This window comes from Microcebus murinus, chromosome 3, assembly GCF_040939455.1.
Source record: "Microcebus murinus isolate Inina chromosome 3, M.murinus_Inina_mat1.0, whole genome shotgun sequence".
Lineage (NCBI taxonomy): Eukaryota > Metazoa > Chordata > Mammalia > Primates > Cheirogaleidae > Microcebus > Microcebus murinus.
This window is the reverse complement of record NC_134106.1, coordinates 12,733,134-12,759,335: the sequence shown is the minus strand read 5'-3', so window position 1 is coordinate 12,759,335 and position 26,202 is coordinate 12,733,134. Positions and strand designations below refer to the sequence as shown.

The 26,202-nt window shown below is 50.5% G+C and overlaps 1 protein-coding gene and 1 long non-coding RNA gene across 3 annotated transcripts in view; one reads left to right on the top strand and one right to left on the bottom strand.

The window, feature by feature from the left end:
• Window positions 1-26,202, top strand: part of CYRIA (CYFIP related Rac1 interactor A) — a 101,092-nt gene that overhangs the window by 28,392 nt on the left and 46,498 nt on the right. Inside the window, exon 2 of one of the 2 annotated variants that reach the window (XM_076000564.1) lies at window positions 14,567-14,715. The gene's annotated coding sequence lies outside the window, so the exon portion shown is untranslated. Of the gene's footprint in view, window positions 1-14,563; window positions 14,716-26,202 lie in introns of both variants that reach the window. The other variant, XM_076000563.1, reaches the window with a different exon arrangement.
• On the bottom strand, window positions 10,952-13,159 carry LOC142870014 (uncharacterized). The gene is made up of 3 exons (XR_012918532.1): window positions 12,903-13,159; window positions 12,510-12,739; window positions 10,952-11,941 (listed from the first exon to the last, which is right to left on the bottom strand). It is a non-coding gene; the product is annotated as an uncharacterized LOC142870014 (long non-coding RNA).

The window sequence follows — 26,202 nt, the reverse complement described above, 5'->3', positions numbered from 1 at the left end:
ATTTTCTTACATCTCAGCCGTACCCAGTGACACGTGGTTCCTCACACCAGGAGCTTCATCACTCTCATCCGTTTTTAGTTCCTGTGCCCTCTGCCTGAGCACCCCCCTTCCACTCTCATGTCCCCCACTTGCCTGGCTTGGTGCCACGTGGTGTCCAGGCTTGGCTCAGGCCCTGACCCCTCCAGGAAGCCTCTTCCGGCCAGACCCCACCACCCAGGTGGAGTCCAGTGCCATCCCCAGCGCTTCCACATCAGCCTGTCACCCGCCCCACTGTATTTACATGTCGTCTCATATGTTTATGTTTCTGGTAGCTCATGAGCTGTCAGCCAACAGGAGTGAGAGGTCACACTTCGTTCTCACAATCTTCATCCCCAGAGGTGGAAGGGCATCTGCAAGGTGGGCTTGGTGAGATTCCTCCTCCCTGTCCTTCTGTCTGAATGTATCCCAGACAAAGACTGGACTCACAGGGGACAGTCTGGTGACTGTCCTGTGTGCCGTTCAGGTGTGTGGCTACATCCAGACCCAAGATGAGGCCACAACTGCTGCCTCATTCATCACCCCACTGACCCCGGCCTCAGCACCACGCTCAGCTGACACTTGGAGAAGGAGCTTGATTTCCAGAGCCTGTGCTGTCTGTCTCATCCCTGTCTCATTCGTCACTGAGCCAACACAGCCCCAGTGCAGAGGCAGGTTGTCATGGGAGAACAAATACAGGATTCAGAATCAGACACCCTTCTGGCATTGACCCGCCGTGTGATCTCAGGAAATTCACCTAAACACTCTGGGCCTTCTTGTGTCTGCATCAGTAAAACAAGTAGAGGTAGATTCTACGTGAAGCTACTTTGATAATGAGAGATTATTTTGTATAGTGCTTCGTACATAAAGGATATGCATAAATATTGGCCATCCTTAGTATGAACAAATTTAAGTTTGCAATCCAGTGAATCAGAGGATTATTAATAATACAGCAAAATGATTTGTCATTACTGAAGAAGTCATTGTCTTAGTTCGGGGTGCTATAACAGCAGGTGTAGGCTGGGTGACGTAAATAACAGAAATTAATTTCTTGTAATTCTGGAGGCAGGGAAGTCCAAGGTCAAGGTTGGGCGGATCTGGTGTCTGGTGAGGACCCACTTCCTGGTTTGCAGATGGTTCTTTCCTATTTGTGTCCTCACATGGTGGAGACGCAGAAAGTTCATTTCTCTCATGGCTGTTCTTGTAAGGTCACCAATGTCATTCATGAAGCTCTGTTCTCATGACCTTATTCCTCCCAAAGTCCTTACCTCTAAATACCCATTCCATTGGGGATTTCAGCTTCAACATATGAATTTGGGGGGTTACAAACATTCTGTCCCTAATCACCATCAAATTGTTGCCTTAGGTATTACAATTTTCAATTAAAAAGATGAGAATATGTTTAAGGCATGAGCATTGAAATCAAAGAAATCCATTAGCTGTTTGACCAAGCATATTCCTTTATGTCTCTTAGCCTGGGCATCTCAAGACCTGCCTTGCCGGAGTGTGGATGTGAGGATAGACTGGGAGAGGAGGGGTGGGGAGCTGGCTCTTAGGACGTGGTGGTTCTCAAAATTTCTTTACCTGAAGCTGTCTTACATCCGTCCTGTGACCATGGGTCTATGATGGATTGGAACCAGCTCGTTCTGACTCCCCATGAGCCTCTACAGGGAGTGTAGACAATTCAACAGAAACCCGCTGTCTGACCAGATGTGACTCAATACTGGACACCCAAATGAGAATGAGTAAGAAATGTGGTACCAGGCCTGGGCAGCCTGCCCCTTTCCCAGGCCACAGGCCCCTCACCCACCAAGCGAAGGGCGGCAGACAGTTGCTCAGGTGGCTTCCAGCTCTGGCACTGAGTGAGTCTGACATATAGTTGAGCAAGTTGTCACTCATAGACCAGGCAGTGCAAAATCATCCTCATTAATCTGCTTGCAGTTCTGGTGCAAGAGAAGCCACTGGGTCTTGCCACATCTAGAATTAGCTCTGAGCCCTTGGGCTTTTAATTAAAGGGCTTTGTGAGTCAGAGCGTTCATGGTCAGGTTCAGGTCTTTGGGGAGACACAGAGGGAGGTCCTCTGTTCTGTCATCTACTTGTTGAGAAATCAGCTGCTTCTCCCAGCACCAGGACTCAGAGTCTGGAGTCTTGCAGGGGACTTCCAGGAATGGCTTGTGGTTGAGCTACGCTCCCCACTTTCGCTGACTCCAGGCCCCCGAGGCTCGGGGACAGTAGGCATGTTGCACGTCATCGCTTTTTTCCTTGTGAGTGTCTGAGCCGGGCCAACCTAGTGAGATTCTGGTGCGGTTACCCCTGTAGCCACAATGCCAGTGGTGTTTCTTACCCAATGCTGTTTCCTCTTTGGGTGGTTTGTGCTAAATGCATTTTCAATCCCAAGTGGTACAGAGAATAAAAGGATTGTCTAAAAAAAAAGTGGCTTTGGATGTGTTGAAAGCAAGCTTGCCTGCTGCGTGTTTTTAACAATTGCCTCCCTAGAGGAGCCTTTGAAAACCTCACCTTTCAAGATGTTTCAACTCCTATTAGAAAGTGACTTAAATAAAACTGCTCTTCTGACCATTGCTGTTGTGGTTTCCAGGCTAGTGACTGTTTGTCTAGCCTGAGTCTCCAGGGCTAGAACTTCACAACATTTCTCTCTTGCTACCCTCCCAGAGGAGGTGAAATCACACTTGTCACATTCTTCTACGTGGTGTCACTGGGCAGGGGGTTGGGAGGTGCACACGGTAGAGTGTGGGCTTGCTAGAGAGACTGCATTATGGTTTCAACTAGATACATTTCCTTTTCCCATAAACTACTAGTAGGCACCTATGGTGTGCCCAGTCCCACATTAGGGCAAGAGCTCTATCTTACACGTGCATTGTCAACCTGTAGCATACATCATGGCGTTCTGCACCTTCCAGGGTTCTTGCGAGATGACCCCAGTTTCTCTTAATTTCCTTCTGGATGCTTATGGGTTCAAGGTACTTGAATGGGTCTTTGTGTTTGGATGCCTTTGCATCAGGATTTCTCAACCTCAGTGCTACTAACACATTGGGCCAAGCAGGTCTCTGCTATGGGGGTCTCTCCTGTGTGTGGTAGGATGTTTAGCCACATCCCTGGCTAGTAGCACCAGACACACCTCAGTTGTGACAACCAGAAATGTCAGCAGACATTGCCAAACGTCTCCTCACCACTTTACATTTTCCAAAGTGCCCTCATGTCCTTTACAGATAAGGCCAGGAAGAAACTTGCCCAAGTCAAACAGTGATTTGGGGACAGAGCTATAGCTATAATTTAGATCCATTCATTGATGTGCTGGTAAATATTTAGTAATTAATTCTCTGGGATAAACAAAAACAGAACAGACTTGATTAGGAGCAGGTGCCAATTTCTATGGTGTAAATACTCCCACCATGGCTGGTTTCACACTGCTTCCGTGACTTGCCTGAATGTGAAGTTGGGAAGAAATACGTACAGTTGGCTCTGGTGAGCTGGTGCTCACTGGCTCCAGGGTCTCCCTGGGTTCCTGTGTGCTGCTGTTCACGTAGTAGTCTTACTCTCTTCTGGACCTTGTTCTTCCACCTCCAAATGTCTGTACTTGTCACTGTGATGTTCTGTGGGGAGACCGTGAGCCTGGTAAGGGTGTTTGATCACCTCTTTGGGTAAGCATAGAGTGTAATTTTCTCTCCTTTCTGTTAGAAAGTTTCTTCTCATGACCTTTCCATGGAAAGAGTTGTCGAAGGAGTGGGACAGCTCTGGCCTTAGTTAGAGTAGACCTTCGGGGATTTCACCGTGGCTCTCGCGGACTGATGAGCTCCTGTGCAGGGACTCAGCCTGAGCATCAGACCTGTGGAGTGTGAGATGCTTGGAAGACATCAAAGTGACAATGGCCAGTGGGCTGTTGGGTGTGCCATTGTGGATAACATCCACATTACAGAACCTTGGGCAGTGGTTGGTGTGACTGGAAGGCGGGTAGCCCCAGGGGAGGGTGGCAACATGGTGTGGCATTTGGATTTGATCACAAAGGTAGTGGGAGGTGCTTGAAGATGTAGGAGAAAGGTCTTGGCTAGAGTTTTAGTCCAGATAGGAGCTGTGACTACTCTGAGCCTTAGTTTCCACACCTGTCAGAGGAGAAGTACTATTCCCCTTCCCACTGTTGACGAAAAGAGCAGATGAACTACCTTATGCCCAAGACTCAGATGCCTTTCTGCCTCAGACTCCTTGCTCAGTGGATGGGCTGCTGGTCATAGCAGTGTAAGCTCATCAAGCCTAAGGACTTACTTGGTCTTGGCTTTTTCACTCTGGCTGTAGTTCAGTTGCATTTGCTCCTAGTTATCTTACCTGTGGTCCAGCATTAGACCTGGGACTGAGGGAGGAACCCCCAGCCGGGTGTTAGGAAATCTGGGTTCCCATTCTGCCTTTGGTGTCACCTCATTACAGAACCTTGGGCAGTGGTTGGTGTGACTGGAAGGCGGGTAGCCCCAGGGGAGGGTGGCAACATGGTGTGGCATTTGGATTTGATCACAAAGGCAGTAGGAGGTGCTTGAAGGGTTTTAAGGAGGGAAGACACGTCATCAGATCTGTGCTTTAGACAGTTCTGCAGGGTACAGGGCCCCGGCCCTGGCAGGATGCAGCCAGTTAGGAGGGTGGTGCCACAGTCTAGTTGAAAAGGGATGAGATTGGTACAGTGAACACAATGAACACTATCTGGGTGATGAGCACACTTATAACCATGACTGAAGCATTATAAAAGTGACCCATGTAACCAAAAATATTTGTACCCCCGTAATACTTTGAAATTAAAAAAAGGGATGAGGCAACCCCTGGGTGCTAACTGCTGAGTGGCACAGATAGAAAGTGCTGTGAGTGTTAGCAAGGGAGAGGCCAGTGTGGACCACAATGAATAGCGGGATACTGGAGAAGACACGTGGAGGACGAGAGACTGCTGGTGGCCTTGAGTGATGGCAGAAAGAAGGGAGGTCAAAGTCTAGGCTGTGGGATAGGGTGAGTGCACACAACACTGCAGTAAATCACACTGGGTTTAAGCTGGGAGCTTATGTAAAGGATGGGTCTCAATTAGTGTATTCTCATTTATGGAGGGAGTCGAACCCTAGGCTTAGGAATATGGATTTCATTAGAAGCCGGTGGTTCTCACGTGGAAAGTACATTTTTCTGTGTCCGTGTCTCTGGGGATCTTGTCCTTATTCATTCCCCTGTCCACTGCCCCCGCTTCCCTTTCTCCCGTGACAAGCTGTGGGGTGCCTGAGGCCCTGATGGGGGCCTGCAGCCCTGCAGCCCTGTGCCGTTGGGGAAGGCAGGGTCCCCTTGCATTTTCAGGATGATTGCAACCTGAGTGCCGATCACGTGACTCCTGCCTTTCCCGCAGCAGGGAGCCCAGCACGCACCGCAGCTGTGCTGCTCTGTGGATCACTTGCCAGTGTTTCCCGGGGCCAAGGGTGACCGTTGTCTGCATTGTAGATAAGCCGGCTCCCAGCTGTCACAGGTATGTCCTCAGTCATTCCGCATCCTGTTGACTCTGACGCTCTCCCCATTTCTAAGAAGGATGGCAGTGTCCCGTGTCCCCCGTGCCTGCTTAGTGAGAGTGTGTCCAGCTCTGTCCACAAAGGTGAAGGATGGCCAGCTGCAGGTGCCCAGCTGCAATGAGATTGGCACTTTCCGTGAAGTATTATGCAACAGTGCTGGGGAATGGTGCGGGCTGCAATCATTGCCTCTGCGGCTCACATGGAGACACTGAGGCTCAGAAGTGTGAAATGACTCACTGTAGGCAACACAGACAGGAATGGGTCAGGCGAGGACTAGAAACCGGACCCCCTCTGGACGTCAGTGCGCGCCTGTTGGTTTTGGACTGGGGCGTTCTGCAGGAGGGGCTCCATTGCTGTGGTATTTTTAGCATAATAAAATCACTTTCTTAAGTGGCAGTATGTATGACAGGTTACGCTCTTATAGAAACACTCATGGCAGGGCTGCTCTAGGGCGTCGACAGTCTGAAGTTCCAAAGACTGCCCAGCCGAAACCCCTTCATTGGGCAGGTGGTAGCGAGCGACTTGCCCCAATGTCTTCAGCAGACCTAGGGTCAAAGCTGAAACTGGAGCCAGCTCAGATCTTCTGCTTCTCAGCCCTGAGAGCTTGGCTTTCACCCAGCCTTATGGCGTAAGTGGGGTCTCTGTGGAGCACCCAGCATGTGTCACCTCCCAGTGCTGCTTATAGATGGTACTGTAGGCTGGGGCCACTGGGGAGTTTTGAGGTGGTCTGTGGGACTTAGGTAGTGTTTGTTGTCTTGTGAGACCAGGTGGCTTTGGGGTACATGAGTACTGCAGGTGTTTGTAGGATATGCTAGACCATACCAGAGTTGCTGGAAACCTGGACAACAGGTGTCTCTGGCCACACTGGCTCTAGGTTGTGCTCACTGCAGGATGGCCATGGCGCCATCTCTTAGTTGCTCACTCCAACGTAGCACTGGCCTGGAACCTCTGTGGCATCCACTTACATCCACCGGTCCAGGGAAGCTTGGCCCCACTTCTTTAGGGCGTTCATATTTGCCGAAGTTCAAATAGGTGCAAGGACTACACTGGTTACTTTAAGTGCTTGGTGACCCTAATGACCCTGAAACGGGGCTGTTGTTCCCATTGCGCAAATAAGGCCACCGAGATTCAAAGAACTCACAGAGTTGAGACTGGAGTTCACAACTGCTGGGTGTGAGACCCCAGGCTCCTTCTACAGCCCCATCCTCCCCCTGACACTTATGAAAGCCTCTGAGGTATCAGCTTACTGTTCAGCCACAGACTGAATTTAGAAACATCAGTGTGTGTAAGTCCTCCACAGCGTGGCACTAGCCTCTTTTTCTGCTCGCTGTGTCTCCGCCACCTCTTTCCTTCCTCCCCAGTTGCACTGAGCTGTTCCTTGCCCTCAAAGAAGCTGAATCTTACAAATTCAGCCACCGATATTTCTCATTTGTGCAGGGCTCTGGGCTAGTTACAATACCTGTAAAATGAATAACACATGGCCCTTCCTCTTAAGAAACTTTCCACCCAATGGTGGAGATGAAACATGAGCACAAATAGCTCATTTGCTTTTCAAAGTGGTCCAAAGAGGCTTGCTGGTGTATATCTCCATATGATCTGCATTTAACAGGCATTGTATCTGAAGATCAGAGAGAAGTGGCTGACTGAAGGTCACACAGCCCAGCCAAGACCAAGGGGGCGGGGGAGACCCAAGTTGTCTTCTCCTCCCAAAAAGCAGTCATGCTCCATCAAGGCATCCTCTGGCTGGTGTCACCCTGGAGTGGTCAGACTCAGACTCCACCATCTGACTGTTTCTGTCTTACTGCTGCTTTCCTGCTGCAAGCAAGGCAGGCTGTCAGCTGCCGATGTCTCAGACCTGCTTGAGTTGTGCCCCTTACCCGTCCCTAGAGGTGACGCTCCTGTGATTGCAGCCTGGGGAGGGTAGAGAGAAGGTGCAAATGCTCCCATGTCAAGGGTTTGGTTGTACTGATGCTCACGGCTGTCAGACAGGGGGAGGCTGATCTCGCTGGGTTTCCAGTGTGTCTCCCCCCAATGCCCCCCCCCCGGACCCAGAGGAGGGCTGGAGGAGCTGACATGCTGGGATGCTGTCTCAAGGTGAAGGGGTCCACGCCTGTGGGCTTGTTGAGCTCCTTGAAAAGCTGGGTGGAGTTTCCTGAATCCTCCAGCCAGTTGGACAGGTGTCCTGTCTGCGTCCCAGTGCGCTCACCTTGATGGCTGTGTAGGTGTGGCAAAGATCACAGACAGATGTTAAACCACAGCCTTGGGAAATGGAACAAACATGGGCCCAGGAGCAGAGACCTGGGCTCTTGTTCTGGTTCTACTACCATTTATCACCTGCGACCGCCCTCCCCGCCCTGGGGGGGGGCGCCAGAGCCGCCATCTGTGGGGATGGCCTGGATCACCTTGCAGTGGAGCGCAGCGGTCAGGGCTGGGGCCGGGGGCGCCATCAGACGTGGGTCCAAACGCACACGTCACCGTCTGCTTGCCGTTAACGCAGGCTAGTCACTCAGCCTCTCTGAGTTGCTCCCAGTTCCATTCTGTGAGAGGAGGGTGACTTGAGACCACATGTCCAGCGGGACTGACACGAGGACTGGGGGAAACACTCAAGTGGTGCCTAGTTTGGTGCCTGGCGTGTAGCCAGTGGCGTTCTTCTGCCCCATCACCATCACCATCGGGTCATTGACCTCTGACTGTGCAGGATTGCCTGAGCCAGGGTCACCCCTGTCGGTCACCATCTGGTTTCTGGTCTCACGCTCGGGTTCCCACCCTGGTTCCCCAGTGCAGGAGGCCACATGCCGAGATGGAAGAGACCTAACAGTGAGTCAGGGAACGGTGCTTGTCCTGGCTTTCCCGCCTCCCTGCTGGGCGGTATTAGACGAGCCCTTTCCTTGTATGGGTCTCAGGTATCCACTGACTGCCACTGCTGTGCACACTCATAGTAGTAATAAAACAGCGGTGGGGGGCTGCATGGCAGGCCTGGAGAAAGGAAGGCCATGCCCTAATTTCTGCAACCTTTGCACGTGACTCAGTTTGGAAAAAGGGTCTCACCTCTGCGGTCGTGTTAGTCATTCAGGATGAGGGCCCAGAGCCCTGCTGGCTGGTACCTGCAAGAGCCGTGTCCGGGGTCTCTGGGGTTGCTCAGAGCCTGCGGGCTTCTCTGGGGCCTCAGAAAATCCCTGGCCTAGAAGCCCTGCGATGCTCCGTAATTAAATAAATGCCAGCAACAGTCTGTTCAGAGAATAGACTGATGCCCTTTGCCTTCTTGTCAGCACTGCGCTTTACCTGTATTGATGTGTGAGTTTGATTCAAGACCGATTTCCTGATTTTAAAAGAACACCAGATTCTTTCTTCCTCTTGGCCAGAGATTCATAAGAAGGCAGATTCTTAGGGAACGAGTAAAACAAAAGCAGGCTTTAAACGCAGCCTCCGTCCTCCCCAGGCCTAGTGGGGGGAAAGGGGAGGACCCCTAGTCAAAAATGCCAGAGCTGCTCACCCTCCAGGCAGGGTTGGTGCCTGCTGGCAGTGGACAAAGGCCGGGCCTTGTCCCAGAGATGCGCCAGGCGCCGAGGAAACCGGGTCTGTGTCCTCCCAGTGGACGCAGTTTCTCCAGCGGGTCTGGGCAGCGGCAGCCGCTGCTACGCCCCAGCCCGGGTGCCCGTCCAGTGGCCCTAGGCTGCCCTAGATGGGCGAGCTGCAGAGTCCCCACTGCCGGGGGGCTAGCTGGTTATCAGAACAGCCAGGCATTCAGGTTCTGGGCTGTCAGGGCACAAGGAACCCACCAGTCTTCTAAAATATATTTTTAAAACTAGTCATTACCCTCCTTTCTCACATCATAGCACGACTGCTTTATAACCAAGTTGCATCAGCCAGTTTTATCTATGAGGCCTACAAGCTCAACAAATTTAGCAGACAGCCTGGTGAACAAAGGGAGAATGAATTGTTACAAAGGAGCGTTTGTGTAATTGGAAAGCAGCGCATGGTCCGGGAGAGTTCTCTGCCAACACAACTGGGCCCGGGGTAACGCCCCCTGGGACTGTGGATCGTGTTCGGGTGACCATGTGTCCTTGTGTGCCCGGTTCAGTCCAGGTGTGCGCCTGCTGTCCCAGTGATATTATTAAAAGGACCCCCTTTCACTCTCAGGAGTATCCAGGTTTGGATGACAAGCCGTTAAGTCACCCTAATTCACTGTGTACGTGGAAGTGGTTAGCGGCACTGAGCACGGACGTGCAGTGTGGACAGAACGTTTCAGTGCAAACCTGGGCCCGTGCTGTGCTTTCAGACCTTGGCTGTGGGTTAGCACCGTCGCATGGTCATGGCTAAGTCACTTAAGCATTTCACAGCCCACGCGGCTTTGAGGTGAGATCTTGGGCCCCAAACTCCTATAAGTAGTGGCTCAGATCCTCTCTCACAGCCTGCTAGCTTTGACCTTTACAAAATTATTCAGCTTTTTGAATAACATATGAACCTCTCAGAGTTGGTATAGTTAATAGTTATTAAATAATCTATGTAAAACGTGCAACTTATTTCCTGACGTGTAATAGGGCCGCCAGCACATGGTGGCTGCCGTTATTGTTATTATTGTTATTCCAGGACTGTGACCGTTTGGGCTTTAGTCCGTTCATCCGGGAACTGGTGAGAGATGAGTCCTGTCTTTCCCTGCTTCCCAGGCTGCAAGAGGCTGGAACCAGGCTGCATCCCAGAAGCCTGTGTCCCAGGAGTGTGTGTGCTGGCAGGGCCGGGGACTGTCGGCAGAGTGCCACCCGCCCGCCCAGCCGGTCCGTCCCTCTGGGAGATGGGAACCGGGTTCCCAAGACATCATCCCCTCCACCCACCTCAATGACTGTCCCATCTCAGGCCCTCCCTCTGTCCCCTCTCCAGCCCAGCCACTCCCTCCTCCCACAAGTAGTGCTGTGTAAACACCGGGACCAGGATGCCATTTACTGGTGTCAGCTGACACTGGTGGGCTGCCACCCAGAGGGCACCAGAGACCAACTTTGGGGTCCTGCCTGCACACACCATCTCAACAGTCCCTGCCTGGGGACTTCCCTGTCTCCCTGCTCTCCTTGGGAATGACGGTGTCAGCTGGTCCTAGTGCTGCTTTCTCTTTCTTTCCACTCACAAAGTTCGAGCCAGACTACCTAAATGCACACCTTGGCTCCATCTTACAAAAGCTGAATCCCTTGGACAAGTGACTTAACCAGTCTGTGCCTCAGTTCCCTCATCTGCAAAGGGGGCAATAGCAATGCCTACCTTGTATGGTTGCTGTGAACTTTCGGGAAGTTACTAGATGCACGGTGTTAATCAAAGCCCGACACACAGTAGGTACTTGATAAGCATTAGCTATTTTTATTATCTAAACACCTGCCCCTTCTGATATTTCTTTTTTTTTTTTTTTTTTTTTTTTTTTTTTTTTTTTTTTTTTTTTGAGACAGAGTCTCGCTTTGTTGCCCGGGCTAGAGTGAGTGCCGTGGCGTCAGCCTAGCTCACAGCAACCTCAAACTCCTGGGCTCGAGTGATCCTTCTGCCTCAGCCTCCCAGGTAGCTGGGACTACAGGCATGCGCCACCATGCCCGGCTAATTTTATATATATATATATCAGTTGGCCAATTAATTTCTTTCTATTTATAGTAGAGACGGGGTCTCGCTCAGGCTGGTTTTGAACTCCTGACCTCGAGCAATCCGCCCGCCTCGGCCTCCCAAGAGCTAGGATTACAGGCGTGAGCCACAGCGCCCGGCTGATATTTCTTAATGTTGGTCCTGCTCCAGGTATCATTAGAAAGAGGCCACTGATTCAGTCTAAGCTCTGCCACTGGTGAGCTGTGGGACTTTGCACAAGCTCGATCCCATGCCGGGGTCAGGCCCCTTGTCCACCCAGCCGGAGGGTGGGAATGGGGTCACTTTCATCCTCCTGCCGTCTGTTTTGCCTCCTCTTCTGTTTGCCCCAGCCCTGCCTTCCTGTTGCTGGGACCATTCAGAAGTAGAAGCCGGGCAACTTTTTAAGCTGTTTCTCAGCCCCTCCGCTGACTGGGGTGGGGGGCACATGACTTAGTGAAAAAGGTCACAAGAGTGGACGTGAGGTGACACCTGTTCAAGTCCTGGTTCGGTTCTGTGACCCTGGATATGTCATCTCATGTCAGCTTCTCTGCTTTTAAAACAAGGCGATCTCTCCTGCTTTGTATCTCTCTCGAAATGGCCAGAGAAGACGAGATATTGACAAGCTCTTTGCTGTTCTCCACGCGCCGCAGAGGCGGTGCTGGTGCTGCCCGGCACAGGGAGAGGGGCCGTGGGGGCGCTGGCCACGGCTGCGGTGCTGGGTGAGGCGATGCTGCCTGCGGAGATCCCCGTGGGAGCTGGAAGTTTCCTTCCCTACTTGATCTCTGTTTTCACTGCGGGACATTTGGCCCGTGGGTGACTCACACAACAGAAACCACCAGCAGTCACTTCAAAAACCTTGGACTCCTCTCAAACATACACTTTACTTTTTGCTTCTCTGTGTTTGTTTGGATTGGGAGTGGGGGTAATTTACAGCATCAGGGCTGATCCCAGGGTGGCTGTTCCCTGCGGGACCTCGAGGGAGCCCTGCCCTCATGGGGCCTCTGCGGCTGCCTCTGGGGCTGGGAGGAGGAGGGTGGTGAGGGCTGAATCAGGACACGTGCTATCCAAATGCCAGTCCTTGGACCAGAGCCAGGTCGGGGGCACTAAACCCCTCCCAGAAGATTTTTAACCATACAAATCTCCTGTCCCCTACTGTGGGTTGGGTCTGTCCTTATTATTAGCTTCCCAGATGCACAGCGCGTTTGGGGGAAGCGCTGGAGGGGTGGGGTGGTCCCGGGGCCTTGTCTGCTGGGGGGCTCTACGTGCTCTGCCCCCTCCTGGTGCCCACTGGGGATGTAAAGCACTATTAGTATTAGTATTAAAGTACTGAGTTGCTATTTGTGTAGTTGTTCAACTTACCAGGTGACTGCCATCCTTAATGCTGTATATGTGGAGTTTGGGAACCCACGTAAGCATCTGTAAGTAAGTAGAGTAGACACAGTGGATAAAAAGCATGCAGGAAGGATCTTAGGTTCACCATCTGGAGGAGACTCAGCGTTCTGCAGAACTGACCCTCCTGGTTTTGCAGTAGAGGATGGCTGCATTCTTGCTGAGCCCGGTTGGGCAAATCAGTCCCAAATCGGCACACGCTGAAAACGGGTTATCATTCTGAGAACATTTGAGAGAGGAAAGCAATGGGGCTGGGATAACTCCCCCTGATACCTGGTCACGTCAGCAGCTTCTCTCTGGCTTCCAGATCCTTCTGTGACACACCTGTGCCTCACAGCCAAGAGATGAGGGATGTGCTCTTACCCCAGGCTCCTCCTTTGGAAATTCTCCTCCCTGGGTGCCAGGCCGCACCTGCGTGTGTGGGAAGCAGCCCCGTGCCAGGCCAGCTCTGTGGCGCGAAGTGGAATTTATGGGCGCCCACCCTGAGTCCCCAGGAAAGCAACTTCTCTCTCCCCCTACTCCCCGTTATCACTGTGACCCGCTTTCCCAAACTGCAAGGCTGGGCTCCACAAATGTCCCCTCCAAAGTCACTTTCTCAGCGGGCCAAGGACGTCTCAGAGTTGCTGTGTTTTCTGTATCATTTCCTTCCCTCCTCCCCCCCCCACTTCCTGTTTTTTCTTCCTCTTTCTCCACCCCCACCCCATCTCTCCTGGCATGTCCCCTGTTGTCCGAGAACAGGAACAGAGCCCAGAGCCAGGGAGCATTGATAGTCCTGACTTCCTGAGGTGGCCTCTTGCTGCCAGCCCAGGCTCTGGGGGCCTGCGCGCCCCGGCTGGGAGCCGGGCAGGAAGCGCGGTCTGTAGAGCCCCCTGTCAGAAGGAGGAGATAATAAGAATAATCCCTCACGTCCGTGTAACAGTACCAGCTTCCGAAGAAGCTGCATTTCTCATGCATTTGAGCTGTTCTCAAGCATTTGAGCTAAAACATTGGAAAAATTAGACCATTCTGAGTGTTGTGGCCTAATAACTCACCATAGTCCAGTTTAGATGACAGAAAGATTTAGGAGTTAGACTCGGGTTCGTTTTTGGTTCTGCCCTGTCTTCTCTTTATGACTCTGTGCATCATTCCAGCTCTTGAATGCCTTGTTTTCTACCTCTTTGGAAAAAATGAAGTTAATGGTATCTCACGGGGATTTTTTTGAGGACAAATGAGGAAAACGTATCTTTAAAATTCTCATGGTATGCCTGGCAGATAGTTGTTTAATAAATGTGAACTCTCTTCTGTTTTTCTATGAGTTTCTACACAGAGGAGTGGCCGTTCAGATGTACAATAGCCAGAAAAAAATCTCGTGGTAAATGACACTCATGGAAGGGGAGCCCGTGTCTGTTACTGTTTCCCTGAAACACGGGGAGGTGGCGAGAGAGACACCTGGGTGCACACATGCTTGTCACTGAAAAACAGCCCACCCATGGCCGCGTCACCGAGTGCCTGGGTCGTGGTATTCCACAACAATATTTTTCTAATGGAAAACAGGGAGAAGCATCCCAACCACATGCCTGAGGTGAACTGTTTTACTAATTTAGCTCCCAGGGGTAAAACTGCAAAAACAGCAATCTGGAAAAAGTGTCACCTCCCTGTTTGAAAATCTGTTTTAAAAAACCGATAAAAACAACAACAACAAAAAACCCTTCTCATTCAAGGTCAATGACCACTTGTTTGAGAAGTCAGCCTGACCATGTGTCTGCATTTTAAAAAATTCCACAGGCCAAAGAGTCAGAGTCATGTTTCAGTGTGGATTCTGCTCCCAAACTGCTGAAGCCACGGGTGAGGCCGCTTTGTTCTCTGAGCCTCGACTTCCCCAACTGTAAAATGAAAGAATTAGATAAAATTATCTCATAGATATCTCCCAGCCCTGGCAATCTATGATCTTGTGACTTTCTCTGCTCTCCTTTAAAAAATACATTGTGATTGCAGGAGAACAGGAAGTTGCCTCTCTTGGTAACATGACTTGCGCTCTCTCTTAGCAGGGCCAGCTTTAGGACAGAGAAGCTGTGGGACTCCCGGAGGCCACAGTCCTAATTTGGGGAGCCGGACGTGCCTTGGCCAGACAGAGGCTCAGCTGGTTCGTCCCATCAGCCTGGATTGGTGAAACTGAACCCTTAAGAGCTATTTCCAGGTAAGAAGCAACTGACTTTGGTTGTAGCCTATATGGCACAATAATAACCATCACTGTAATGAAGCGGGGACGTAATGTGCACACTTACAGAAGACTTGAAACTGTTAAAGATGTTCATTTGACCCAATTTGTCTTCATTGATTAGAAGCCATACCTCCCAACATCACGTACATCTAAAGAAAGACAAGCAAAAGAAAAGACATACATAATAATTGACAAGCACTTTAAGTTGATTGTCATTTTGAAGTAAAGGCCCCTGGGTTCTGTAGCTGTATTTTCAGTGGGATCTGTGCCATCTTGAGTCTTTTGGGTGTTTAGGGATAAAATAAAGTAGCTTAGAAGTACATGCAGGGGAGGAGCAGATTGGAGCTGTAGATCCAGGTTCCTTTTTCCTTGCAGAATCCACTTAAGATAGAGCCAGTCAGTGCTCCTTCCTGCCCATCCTGGCCAGCCAGATTTAAATAAGCAAGAGGAGAAGTCCTTTGGTAGCCAACCTGAGACAGAATGTAGGTCTCATGTTAGAGACCTTACTTGCACCCCGCTTGCTATCCCATGTTTAAAGACAAATTCAGTTTATAAAATTATCAACCAAGAGCACTTGCAGTGGGCAGGCTACAGTGAACCACTCCATTGCCCTCTTCCCTGACCACTAACACATTGGTTCTGTCTTGGTACTGTCCACCTTCTCCTAATCAGGTATGGACATTTTTCTTCTTATGTGCAAGAATATGGCCACATCTACATGAATGTCTTCACTGGACTTGCACTTGGTGTAGGCTGACATTTTTTCCAGGTGATTAAAGATCTGTTGAGGGTTCACCTCTCTGGACTCAAGTGTATTAACACATCTCCCTTAGGAGGAAGGGGAAATGCTTTGGGAATTAGACAGACCTTACTTCAAATTTCAGCTCTGCTATTTATTGGTTCAGTGATACTGCTTACATTGTTTTAAATTCCTGAGCTTCTGTTTCCCTGCCTGTAAGATGGGGACAGGACATTCTGCGACAGGACGCCACATTCTATGGTGGTGGAGATTAGATGAGAGCAAACCTGAGTATAGTTTCTTACTTATAGGAGCCCTCAGCAACTGTTAGCTCCTTCCCCACCCTGCCTTTTTCAGAGCTACTTAAATATAGCTTTGATCTCATATCCGGATTCCACTGGAACCTTGTGCCTAAAATCCAGTGCCAGGCCTTGTCCATAAACACCGTTAGTCCCAGCAAGTTAAAGAGGAGAGAAACTGTTAACAGGCCTTTGATTTCAGAGCCCCCTTCACCAGCAGCCTTTCCTCACCCGGGCTTGGTCAGCTTGTCTCTCTGGCCTGGTGTTGGAAGGTTTGCTCTGTGATATCCAAATTTAGGCCACTGCTCCCCTAACCCCTTGACACCATCCTTTGGCCCATGAGTTATTAGCTAAAAACTAACTCCCTCCCTGTGGCTTTTTCGCTTGAGACTAGCATACTTCCAAGACCCAGAGAAATGGGCCAGTTGATCCGGGGCAGGCACCGTGGCCCAGCACTCAGCCAGACGGTTAGGGCTCAAGCTCGTGTGCATCCAGGGCTTTCTCCCTTACCGGTACCTACGTGACATCAGGTAGTGGAAGGTGTTAAGGAAGGAAGGAAGGAAGGAAGGAAGGAAGGAAGGAAGGAAGGAAGGGGAAGGGAAGGGAAGGAAAGGAAGGAAAGAGAGAGAAAGAGAAAGAGAGAGAGAGAAAGAAAGAGAGAGAGAGAAAGAGAGAGAGAGAGAGAGAGAAAGAGAGAGAGAAAGAAAGAAAGGAAGGAAGGAAGGAAGGAAGGAAGGAAGGAAGGAAGGAAGGAAGGAAGGAAGGAAGGAAGAAAGGAAGGAAGGAAGGAAGGAAGGAAGGAAGGAAGGAAGGAAGGAAGGAAGGAAGGAAGAAAGGAAGGAAGGAAGGAAGGAAGGAAGGAAGGAAGGAAGGAAGGAAGGAAGGAAGGAAGGAAGAAAGGAAGAAAGGAAGGAAGGAAGGAAGGAAGGAAGGAAGGAAGAAAGGAAGAAAGGAAGAAAGGAAGAAAGGAAGAAAGGAAGAAAGGAAGAAAGGAAGAAAGGAAGAAAGGAAGGAAGAAAGAGAGAGAGAGAGAGAGAGAGAGAGAGAGAGAGAGAGAGAGAAAGAAAGAGAGAGAGAGAGAGAGAGAGAGAGAGAAAGAAAGAAAGAAAGAAAGAAAGAAAGAAAGAAAGAAAGAAAGAAAGAAAGAAAGAAAGAAAAGAAAGAAAGAAAGAAAAGAAAGAAAGAAAGAAAGAAAGAAAACCAAGCCAGAGAGCTAGGAGTTGAGGGAAACGGGCATGGCTGTTTTATGCAGAGTCCCAGGGAGGGTCTTCTGGACAAGGCCTTACTGGAGCAGGGTATGAAGGAAGTGAGTGAACAAGGCTGGGGCAAAGGCTCCCAGGGTGGAGCGTGCTTGGGCTTTGCCAGCCACAAGTGCCTGGCAGGGCTGCAGCAGAAGGAAAGGGGGGCCTGTGGAAGGAGGCCAGGGCGGCAGAGGGCAGAGGGGAGCAGGCAGGTGGAACCCGAGTACCTCCCGTGTGGCAGACAGTGCTGGGCCTGTGAACACCAAGACAGGTCCGACACGGTCAGCGCCTCGAGGGGTTCATAATCATGTGGCAAAGACAGATGAGCCACCACTCAGAGGAGAAGACAGTAGGCAAGAGCCCCAGCACGAGTAAAGTGATTAGACACAGAGGAGAGAGCATGTTCTCTGCCCAGGAAAGTCAGGGATGGCTCCAAGAGGAGGAGCCATGTGAGCTGGGCATTGCAGGATGAGTAGGAGTTGGGAGCTGAAAGAGAGGCACTCCTGGTACAGAACCACGCTCTATAAATAGGGGCCAACGTTCAATTCTCTGGGATGGGTGAGGAGGAAATAGCCAGAGTGCTCATCGTGCACAGATAGTGCCTCAACTCTGCTTTTCAAAAATCCATTAGTAGCCACCTCCTCATCCGCCCACTTTGTTCCCAGCAGTGACTAATGAGAAACAAATTAACTAATTTGAGTTATCTCTTCTGTGACCCCAGGAAAGTGTTAGTGGGCAGAATAGGACAAGGGGACCAAGAAAAGAAGTAGAAAGAAGAGGGGGAGGAATCAGTCTCCATCATGCGGAAGCCCATGGATTGCTCTGCAGCTCTCTGGTGGCAAAATGCAGCTCTACAGAGAACTGGGTCTGCTTCTTCCCGATGAAACTGCATCTGTCTTGCTGCCTTCCTCTTAGAAGGGGGGGGGGGACATACATACGCACGCATTGTCATATATATATATACATACATACACAACATACACACACAGATGTGGGTACAGGTATGTGTATATATACATCTAAACACATGTATATATATGAGTGTCTGTGTGTATGTGTATATTATATAGAATTCATTCTAGAACCTAGCACAGAGCCTGATACAGTCTACCCCTGTCCCTCTTGCTGGCCGGAAGTTGAATGGATGGGTTAGGACCAACCTTGCTACCTGCACACTTCCTCAGATGTGCCAAGGCCTGTGCCCTTCATGGTGTCGGATATTCATAATCACACCAGGAGGGAGCCTTGGGACCAGGCACGGAAGATGAAACCAGTGCAGAGAGATGAAGTGGCTTGCCCAGGCCCCCAGCTCTCAGGAGGTCAGGATTCAATCTCTTTTCTGATTGTGTGTGCTGTGTATCTTTACATAGAGGTGGGGCCTCAGGTGGACCAAGGAGGAGAGTCTGAAACTAAGAATTGTCCTTGGACGTGGTTCTCACACCTTAACTCCAAAAATGCAGAACTGGGCAGAGCAGTGACATCCTGTTATGGAGTCAGACAGGCGTATGTCCGGAAGCCCTTTGAAAGCTACATCTTGCCTTGCAGCTGTCTGCTTGCATGCTCCCAGAGACAGGGAACTCATTACTTTGCAAGGAAACTGGTTCTATTGCCAGATACTGGACAGCTATCCCTCCTTACATGGTCATTTCTGAGCCTAGCCAGGTCCCATTTCTGGCTGGGATAAGCATCTCAGCAGTGAGGGGCTTCTAGGTGGGTGCTTTGCTCTCATGGAGCCTTTTGGAAACAGAGGCAGCCCCGTGACATGCCCTCCCCTGTGTTTGTCCTCTTGGAGATCCAGTTGCCTTTACCACAGCCAGGGCTGCTTGTTTTTGTTCTTGGAGGGGCCTCTTTGTTCATCCGAATGGGCTGGGAGCGAGACTTATTATTCCCTGGGCTTCTTCTCTTTTCCCTTGAAGAACTTCCTCTGACTTTTTCTTTAAAACTCTAGCTGTGCTCAAGGGGAGTGAGCACTTCCTTTCATATAAGGTGAAGTTCAAAAGGATTTTTAAAAACGAAACAGAAAGAGAAGGTGCTGGGAAGAGGCAGTGAAGGGAGAGGTGACAGTGTTCTCCAGGGGCAGCACCGTCTGCCCCTGCGCCCGCACGCTGGCCCGCTCCCCTGCACGAACATGCGCTCATCCTGCTCAGACCTGCTGGCGTGCCTTGTGTCCTCCGAACCCACAAAAGGGCCACCTCCTCAAGGAAGCCTGCCTTGATAGCCCAGCTGGAAAAAGTCCCTTTCTCCTCCAAAGCCCGCAGTGCTGCCTCTCTTTGGCACTTCTCAATCTAACAGGGATACAGATTTTAAAAAGAAGAAGGAAGGGAGGGAGAAAAAATGACCATGGTATCTGGGGTTAACTTGGGTTCTAGCCCACACTCTGGCACTGACTCACCATTTGACCTTGGACAACCCTCTTCCCTTCTCCATGGTAATGTGCAGGAATTGGGCTGCATTGTCCAGCTTCCATCTCTGAACTAGTCTTTCAGATGCACAGCCCCCAGAAGACTCCTTGAGTCCTGCTGAATCCCATGCGGCCTGCCAGGACCCCAGTGAGGGGTTCACATTCACACCTCCACCACCAGGAAGCCCCCCTGCAAAGAGAGAAATGACCTCTTGCCTCTTCGTGACATGGAGGGCCCCTATAAGCCCTCCGTAGGGAACAGCTGGCTCACGGAGTGCAAGGGGCTAAGCCTGCACCCCACCCTCCTGCTTGAGGCCTTCATGGAGACAGCTGCCAGCCCTGTGCAGCCACAGCCCCTGTTCAGTTCCTTGGTTTCAGTCCTCTCTTTTCCTTGCAGCTCTGTCTCTGCTCCTTCTTTGGGTTGGAAACTAGGAGAACCAGCTTGGAGGGGTTTGGCCCAGGTCTCAGGGTGAGTCTGCCTTTCTCAGTGTTTGCTGGGAGCTGCTGGCCCACTGGCCCTAGCAGCAGGACTGCACTGGCCTGGACGCAGGTCCAGGGACGGGGCTAGGTGCACACTGGCGGAAGAGTTACGTGGAATCGTGACTGCCGAAAGCAGCTTGGCCAGTGTTGCCACTAAGGACCCCTGCTTGGCCATCAGCGCCCCTCCCAAGGCCTCCTTCCCAGTACGTGAGCTCTTGCTTGTCTCCAGGCCTGGAGCCCTGACTATGCTGCTGGTCGGGGAAGAAGGGTGTGGGCATCTATTCTGGAACAGTTGTCTTCAGTTGCTGTAACGTGGAATGCAAGGAGCCCAGCAGTTTGGTGACAGTTGCAGAGCGACACACACCTAGCTCAAGGAATCCCACACAACAAGTGTTGTGCATCTTAGTGCAGTCAGGTGAGATTTGCTTTAACTGTGGTCATCATGTGATTCTGCGTAGCGTGGTTAGGAGCATAGAATCTAGAGCCAGTTGCCTGGGTTTGAATTCTCTTCTGTCCGCTACCGGCTGATGCACTTGAACAAGTTGTCAAAACTCTCCATTCCGCAGTTTCCTCGTCTATAAAATGAGGAAACTAATAGCACCAGCCTCCTAAGGTTGCTATGGTAATTACATGCACGTAAGTGTTTAAAACAGGGCCCCGGCGCATTGTGAGGAGTCAGTACGTGTTAGCTATTTTTATTTTGAACTAAAGCCTCCGTTCAATTTTCTATTAGACGTTAGCTTCTGGGGTAGGATGTAGATCCAATCCTTTAATGAGTATTTAGAGAGCATCTCCTGGGTGCAGAACTAGTCTCAGACAATGGAGCTACTAAGCTGAAGTCAGCGATAAACAGTGGTGAACACACGTCAGGCATCACTAGGATCTGACACTATCTGTGCCCTTAGAACAACCGAAGAACTATCTTAGGACGCAGGGGCAGGAAAGCTCTCTGAACGAGGACGGTTCGCAGAGGAGGCAAGGAGGCCCAGGGTCAGGATGGAAACAGAAGCCTGGGAGAGCCCATGGGCTGAGGAGTCGGTGAAGGGGGACTTAGGGAGAGGGTGCCATCGTGGATGGGAGGGAGACCAGCTGGGGAGAGAGGGATCGTTCAACAGTGATTTTTTTTTTTTTTTTTTTTTTTGGTGCTGGTGTGGGCAGTAAGTTCCGCTTGAAGCCTTCTCAGTGAAAATGCCTGCAAGCCCCAGGAGCAGATTCCTCCTCTCTGCCCAGCTCTGGAGTCAGGGGAGGGTGAGGACATGGGACGTGCAAGTGGAGGGTCCCCACTGCCACCATGAGGGACGGAGCAGGCCCCGGGGCTCCCAGGCTGAGCTCACAGGCCTCCTCTGTGCGGCCCGAGCCCGGCCAGCCTCATCCCCTTGAAGGGCCGACAAAGACGGGCTTGTTCTCCCCTGACATCAGACCTCGCCCTCGGGATTTCTCTGTCCTTCTGGGGCAAGATCTCACACAGCGATAATAGAGTGACAGGGAAGAGAGGAATCAAGTGAAGACTGTCCCAGGCGTCACCATGCCAACCCGCCAGGCCGGCGGAGGGAGGAAGGTGGCTCCTGCCGCCTGCGCCCTCTGCTCTCCCGGTTTGTACCGGGGCAGCCCGAGTGGCTGTGCTGTTGGCAGTACAGAGAGGCCTGCTGCCTGGGCAGCGAGCGACAAAATAGTAGGGTCAGATTCGTTAATAGCCGCATACAATGGGTGGATTGTTTTCTGCTTTTGCATTGCATTTTACAAGCCAGATTTTCTATTATAACAAAGATTTATGTGGAGAGTCGTGCCTTGGAAATTTCATAGGGCTCACTTTTAGAGGGATCTGAGGGATCATCTGGTCTAGGGTCTGTGTGATCCTTTTATCCGGTGAGGAAACCGAGGCTGGGAGAGCGGGAGACCACAGTGCTCATGGAACGAGTGAAGACTTTATAGCCGGCTAGCCCCAGGCTCAAGGATTGAGATCCTGTATGGAAAGCATTTAGCACCAGGCCTGGCCCACTGTAAGTCCTATGCCTGGTTACACTTCAAACTTCATCTGTGCCAGGTGGGATCAATAAATGATCCCACTTATAAAACAAAATGCATACTGAACCGGTAGGTGAGGAACTCCTGATGTAGTGCCCAATCCTAAAACAACTTTCTTCATGCTTGTGAGATGCAGGAAGAAAAGGGGGCCTGATAGTGGAATTTCAGATCCTCAGTCGAGTGCAGTGGTTCCCCAGCTTGGGGCACCTGCAGGTTCTGTTAAAGTGCAGACTCAGATTCTGAGGTGGGGCCTGAGCGTCTGCAAGTTCCCAGGAGGCTGCTGACGGTGGCAGTGCCCAGACCACACTTAGAGCAGCAAGAGCCCAGAAAACTCACTGAAAAAAAAAAGCAACTTTACATTTCATGATTGGAAATTAAGAAATTATGGAAAATTCATTGCCAGGGATCCTTAATGAATAAGAATGACGGGGACCAGGTCTGAGCTCCTGATGCAGTCTGTGTAATGGAGCCACACAAAGTGCGTGGTCTTGACAAGTTCCAGAATCCCACTGTCCTCTGTTTCCTTCTCTGAAGAAACTTTGCAGCGGGGTTTTGAGGATTAGGAAGAGCCAGCAAAGGGCGAGCATCAGTAGGCACTCAGGCGACAGGGCAGTTGTGTGGAACGGGATATGGCACCTTGCCAAGGCCATACGGCCTGCAAGTGGCAGGTGAGCCCGTGTCCCCACGCCCCTCTTCTGTGTGTCTTCCGTCCTCCACTGAGCGCCGGATGACCTGGGGTTTTGTTGGGAGCTGGGTTCTGACATGCTGCAAACCGAGGAGCAGCTCCAGGCCTGGTGTTTGAATAATGGTTTGCTGTCTTCAAGTGGAATGAAGAAATAGCCTAAACAGTGCTTGATCTGTCTGTGAGGCTCGCCAGCCCCTAGAGGATGAAGAGCAAAGCGTTCTGATGCAGAGGCCCGTGTGGCCACAGACAGCAGCCTGGGAACCCCGGCTCCAGGGGAAAGTTTAAGTCAGGATAGAGCACGGCTGAGTCATCCCGTGCTCCCAGGACCGACCTTCAGCATGAATTCAGAGATAAACTTTGTGAGTGTTTGGTTTGATTGTGGCGTTGGTTTATCCAAACAGGGAAGTTTTGCAGGGACTTGGCTGCCTTCTCCTGTGTATCGCAAGTTTCCTGCTCGGGCGTCCTCTGTGGACACAGCTTTAGGGTGCAGATCAGAAATTGAGGATCTCCAACTATCCTTAATTTCCATTTCCAGAGTATTTTCCAGACCCAAAATGTAACTTTAAGTGGAAGTTTTGTTAAAGTGAGCTATAGGAACTCATTTCGATAAGCTTGTGATAGGACATCAACCTTTTTTGACTCGTAACACTTTGCAACTGGTGAAAAGTTGATTCACCCACCACAAAGATGTTTTCCTCCTTGGAAAACACCACTTAAGAAATTAAGTTGAGAGGGCTGGAGAGGGTAATTACTAAGCCAAATGGCTGAATCTATTAATTTTTTCCTTCTCAAATGTCATGGCTCCATTTCTGGCAAAGTGGCCAAGACTAATGCTTTTGGAATGACCTTGAAGCAGGAATTGAGTTACTGCATGAAGTAAGCATTGGCTATTACAACGGTGACTTCAAACACTTTTTGCTACTGAGGAGAATAAATGTTTAGAAAATATTCAGGATGTTGAAATTGATCCCTCTGCTCTGTGCTTTTTTTACAAACTTTTGCTTTTGAGCTAAGTACCTTACCTGACCAGGTCTGGGCATTTTTAATATGAGACGATAATGCCCCTTAGTGGATAAAGTACTTAACTGCAAGCTCTTACATTTGCCCAAAGAAAAGCTCTCCATTGTAGCAGAAATATGCCCTTAAAACTAAACTACTTGACTGTTCAGCAGATGCCTGCTGCTAGCATGTTCATCTGACAAAGAGAATTGCACAGCTGAAGGCCTGCATGGAAGAGAGGGAATGAGTCTCTTCGCCATTTCAGTGTCTGGGCCCCCGTGTCAGCTCTGGGATGCATTAGGGAAGGGGCCTGAAGAGTACAGTGTCCTCACCTGGGACGGGGCTCTCCGCTGGCCCTCCTGCCCAGAGGCGGAAGGTCGTAAGTGCCACTCTTGAAAATGCACAGAGGTCTCCCAGCCTTCATCACTCTCACGGGGCAGGGATGTTGGTTTGAAGGTGCATCCACACACTGTGGATCCGCCTCCGCTTGGCAGGGGAACATTGCTATTTTGCCGTGCTCGTCCTTGGAGTTGGACTCCGCGCAGCTCGGCCTACTGGAGCTGACTGGCAGTTTCCAGAGCGGGAGCCCGCGCTGAGGCGGTTTTGTGGGCTCCTCTTTGTGAAAGTCAGTCTCCGGCCATCTCATCCCAGCAGTGGGAGGCAGGCTCTTCTCAAATCTTGCTCTGTCTGTTTTCAGAGGTTAATTTGTGCATCATGGAGAACATATTTCACTTTTCTGATGACTCAGGTTTTCTTTCTTTTAACTTTGAAGCACTGTGTGGAATCTCTACCTGCTTCTTTATGTGCTTGAAACTAGCTGTGTCTTTATTAAACTAGGTGAGGACGTGGTGGAACAATTTTTCTTCCTACTTCCTTCTCTCTTTCTCCCTCCTTCCTTTTCTCCTTTCTTCCTTTTTTCCTTTCTTCCTTTTTTCCTTTCTTCCTTTCTCCCTTCCTTCCTCCTGTCCTCTCACTCTTTTCTCCTCTTCCACTCACCCTCCCTTGCTTCCTTCCCTCTTTCTCTCTTTCTAGGTAATTGCATTGAAGGGCCTCAGACAGAAGGTACTTGGATACCGATTTGGGCATTCACACCGTCACTGTTCCCTCCTTCTCTCTGCAAACACACACGCCCTGGGCAGCCTGCTATGGATTCAATCATAAGAAAGTCCCAGCTCCCATCTAGGGAGTCTTTGCCTTCTAGGAGAGGCAGGCAGTAGATAGGTGTGGCCAAGAACAGAGAAATGTGCTGAGAGGACTTGTGGGGCTGTGGCGAGGGCCAGAGCGCCGGGAGTTCTCCCCACAAGCAGGTCTGGGATGGGCCTCATGGCCTGGCAGTGCTGCCTGCACCTTAAGAGCACATTTAAGAGCCACACAAGGAAACTGCTGCCACTGCTTCTTCATAACCGGAAGACTGGGAGCTGCCAACTGAGCTCAGAGCCAAGCCTCCTACCACTGTCACTCCAAGGGTCCCTTGTCCCCGCCCACCCCCATGCAGGCATGATCTCAGCAGGACCCAAAGAAGTGAAGGGCCTCAGGCTCATAGTCTTGGACTTCACAGCGGTGGGATGCCCGCTGGGTGCGCTCCCGTCTCCTGCAAGAAATGTCCCAGGTTATTCCAGTCCTGCTGAGTCATCCCTTCCCCAAACACTTTGCCTTTACCTGTGGAAGGTCTTCACTGGATCCTTCCTCCCGTCCCAGTTGTCTTTGAACATGACTTCTCACCCTTACGGTTCTGGGCCGCAGGGACCATGTTCTCTTTAGCTCTAGTCTCCGAGGAGGGCGGCGCCCCTGTGTTTCTCTCTTCGCCTAGTCTCCGGCTTTCTGTGCCGTATCCGGGACGGTGCTGGGTGTGGAGGATGAGCAGTGCCTGAGACCTGCCCTCAGGAGCACAGCAGAACTATGCAAATACTATATTTTTGGTAGAAATATATGCAGGATATACAGGGTATGCATGTTAGGGCCAAAAGAAAGAAGAGTCAGTCCTGCTTTGCGAGCAAATGGCCAGGGTGAAGGGGGTGTTGGATTTGGGTGGGGGAGGGGACCAGCTGAACTGAATTAATGGGAAGTGAAATGGGGGTAGACAGAACGAAGCAGAACCAATACAGTTTTGCCAACTGTACAGAATTTTTGATTATACTTATAATTTCTGGAAATTTTTTGACAAAGGTTATAATGTGTTCCGACCAAATGCTGCAGTGTAAGTAGGCTTCCAAAGCTGTGGGATCTTTAGGATCAGCACTGTCTAGTCATCTCATGGAATTTTTTGAAAGCCATTGGATATAGCTTCGGTATTTGCAAACTGTCTTCAACCTAGTGCCTTGATATTACAATTTTACTGTTACTCTAGTTGCAGTGAGAACTAATTTGGGCTCCTAGGGCAGAGAATGTGGCAGGTCCTTAATTGCTTCTGAAATTCCCAAGGGTAAGAGTGTGAATTGGAGAAATATCATATTAGATTTTTGAGTACACATGATAGATTAAACCAGGCTGTCCAAGTATTGCTTTATATGGGTACCATGGGGGCCTGCTTTATTGTACATGTGAAAATGATTTGTAGTTAGCATATTGGTGCATTTCATGACATTTAATGCTTT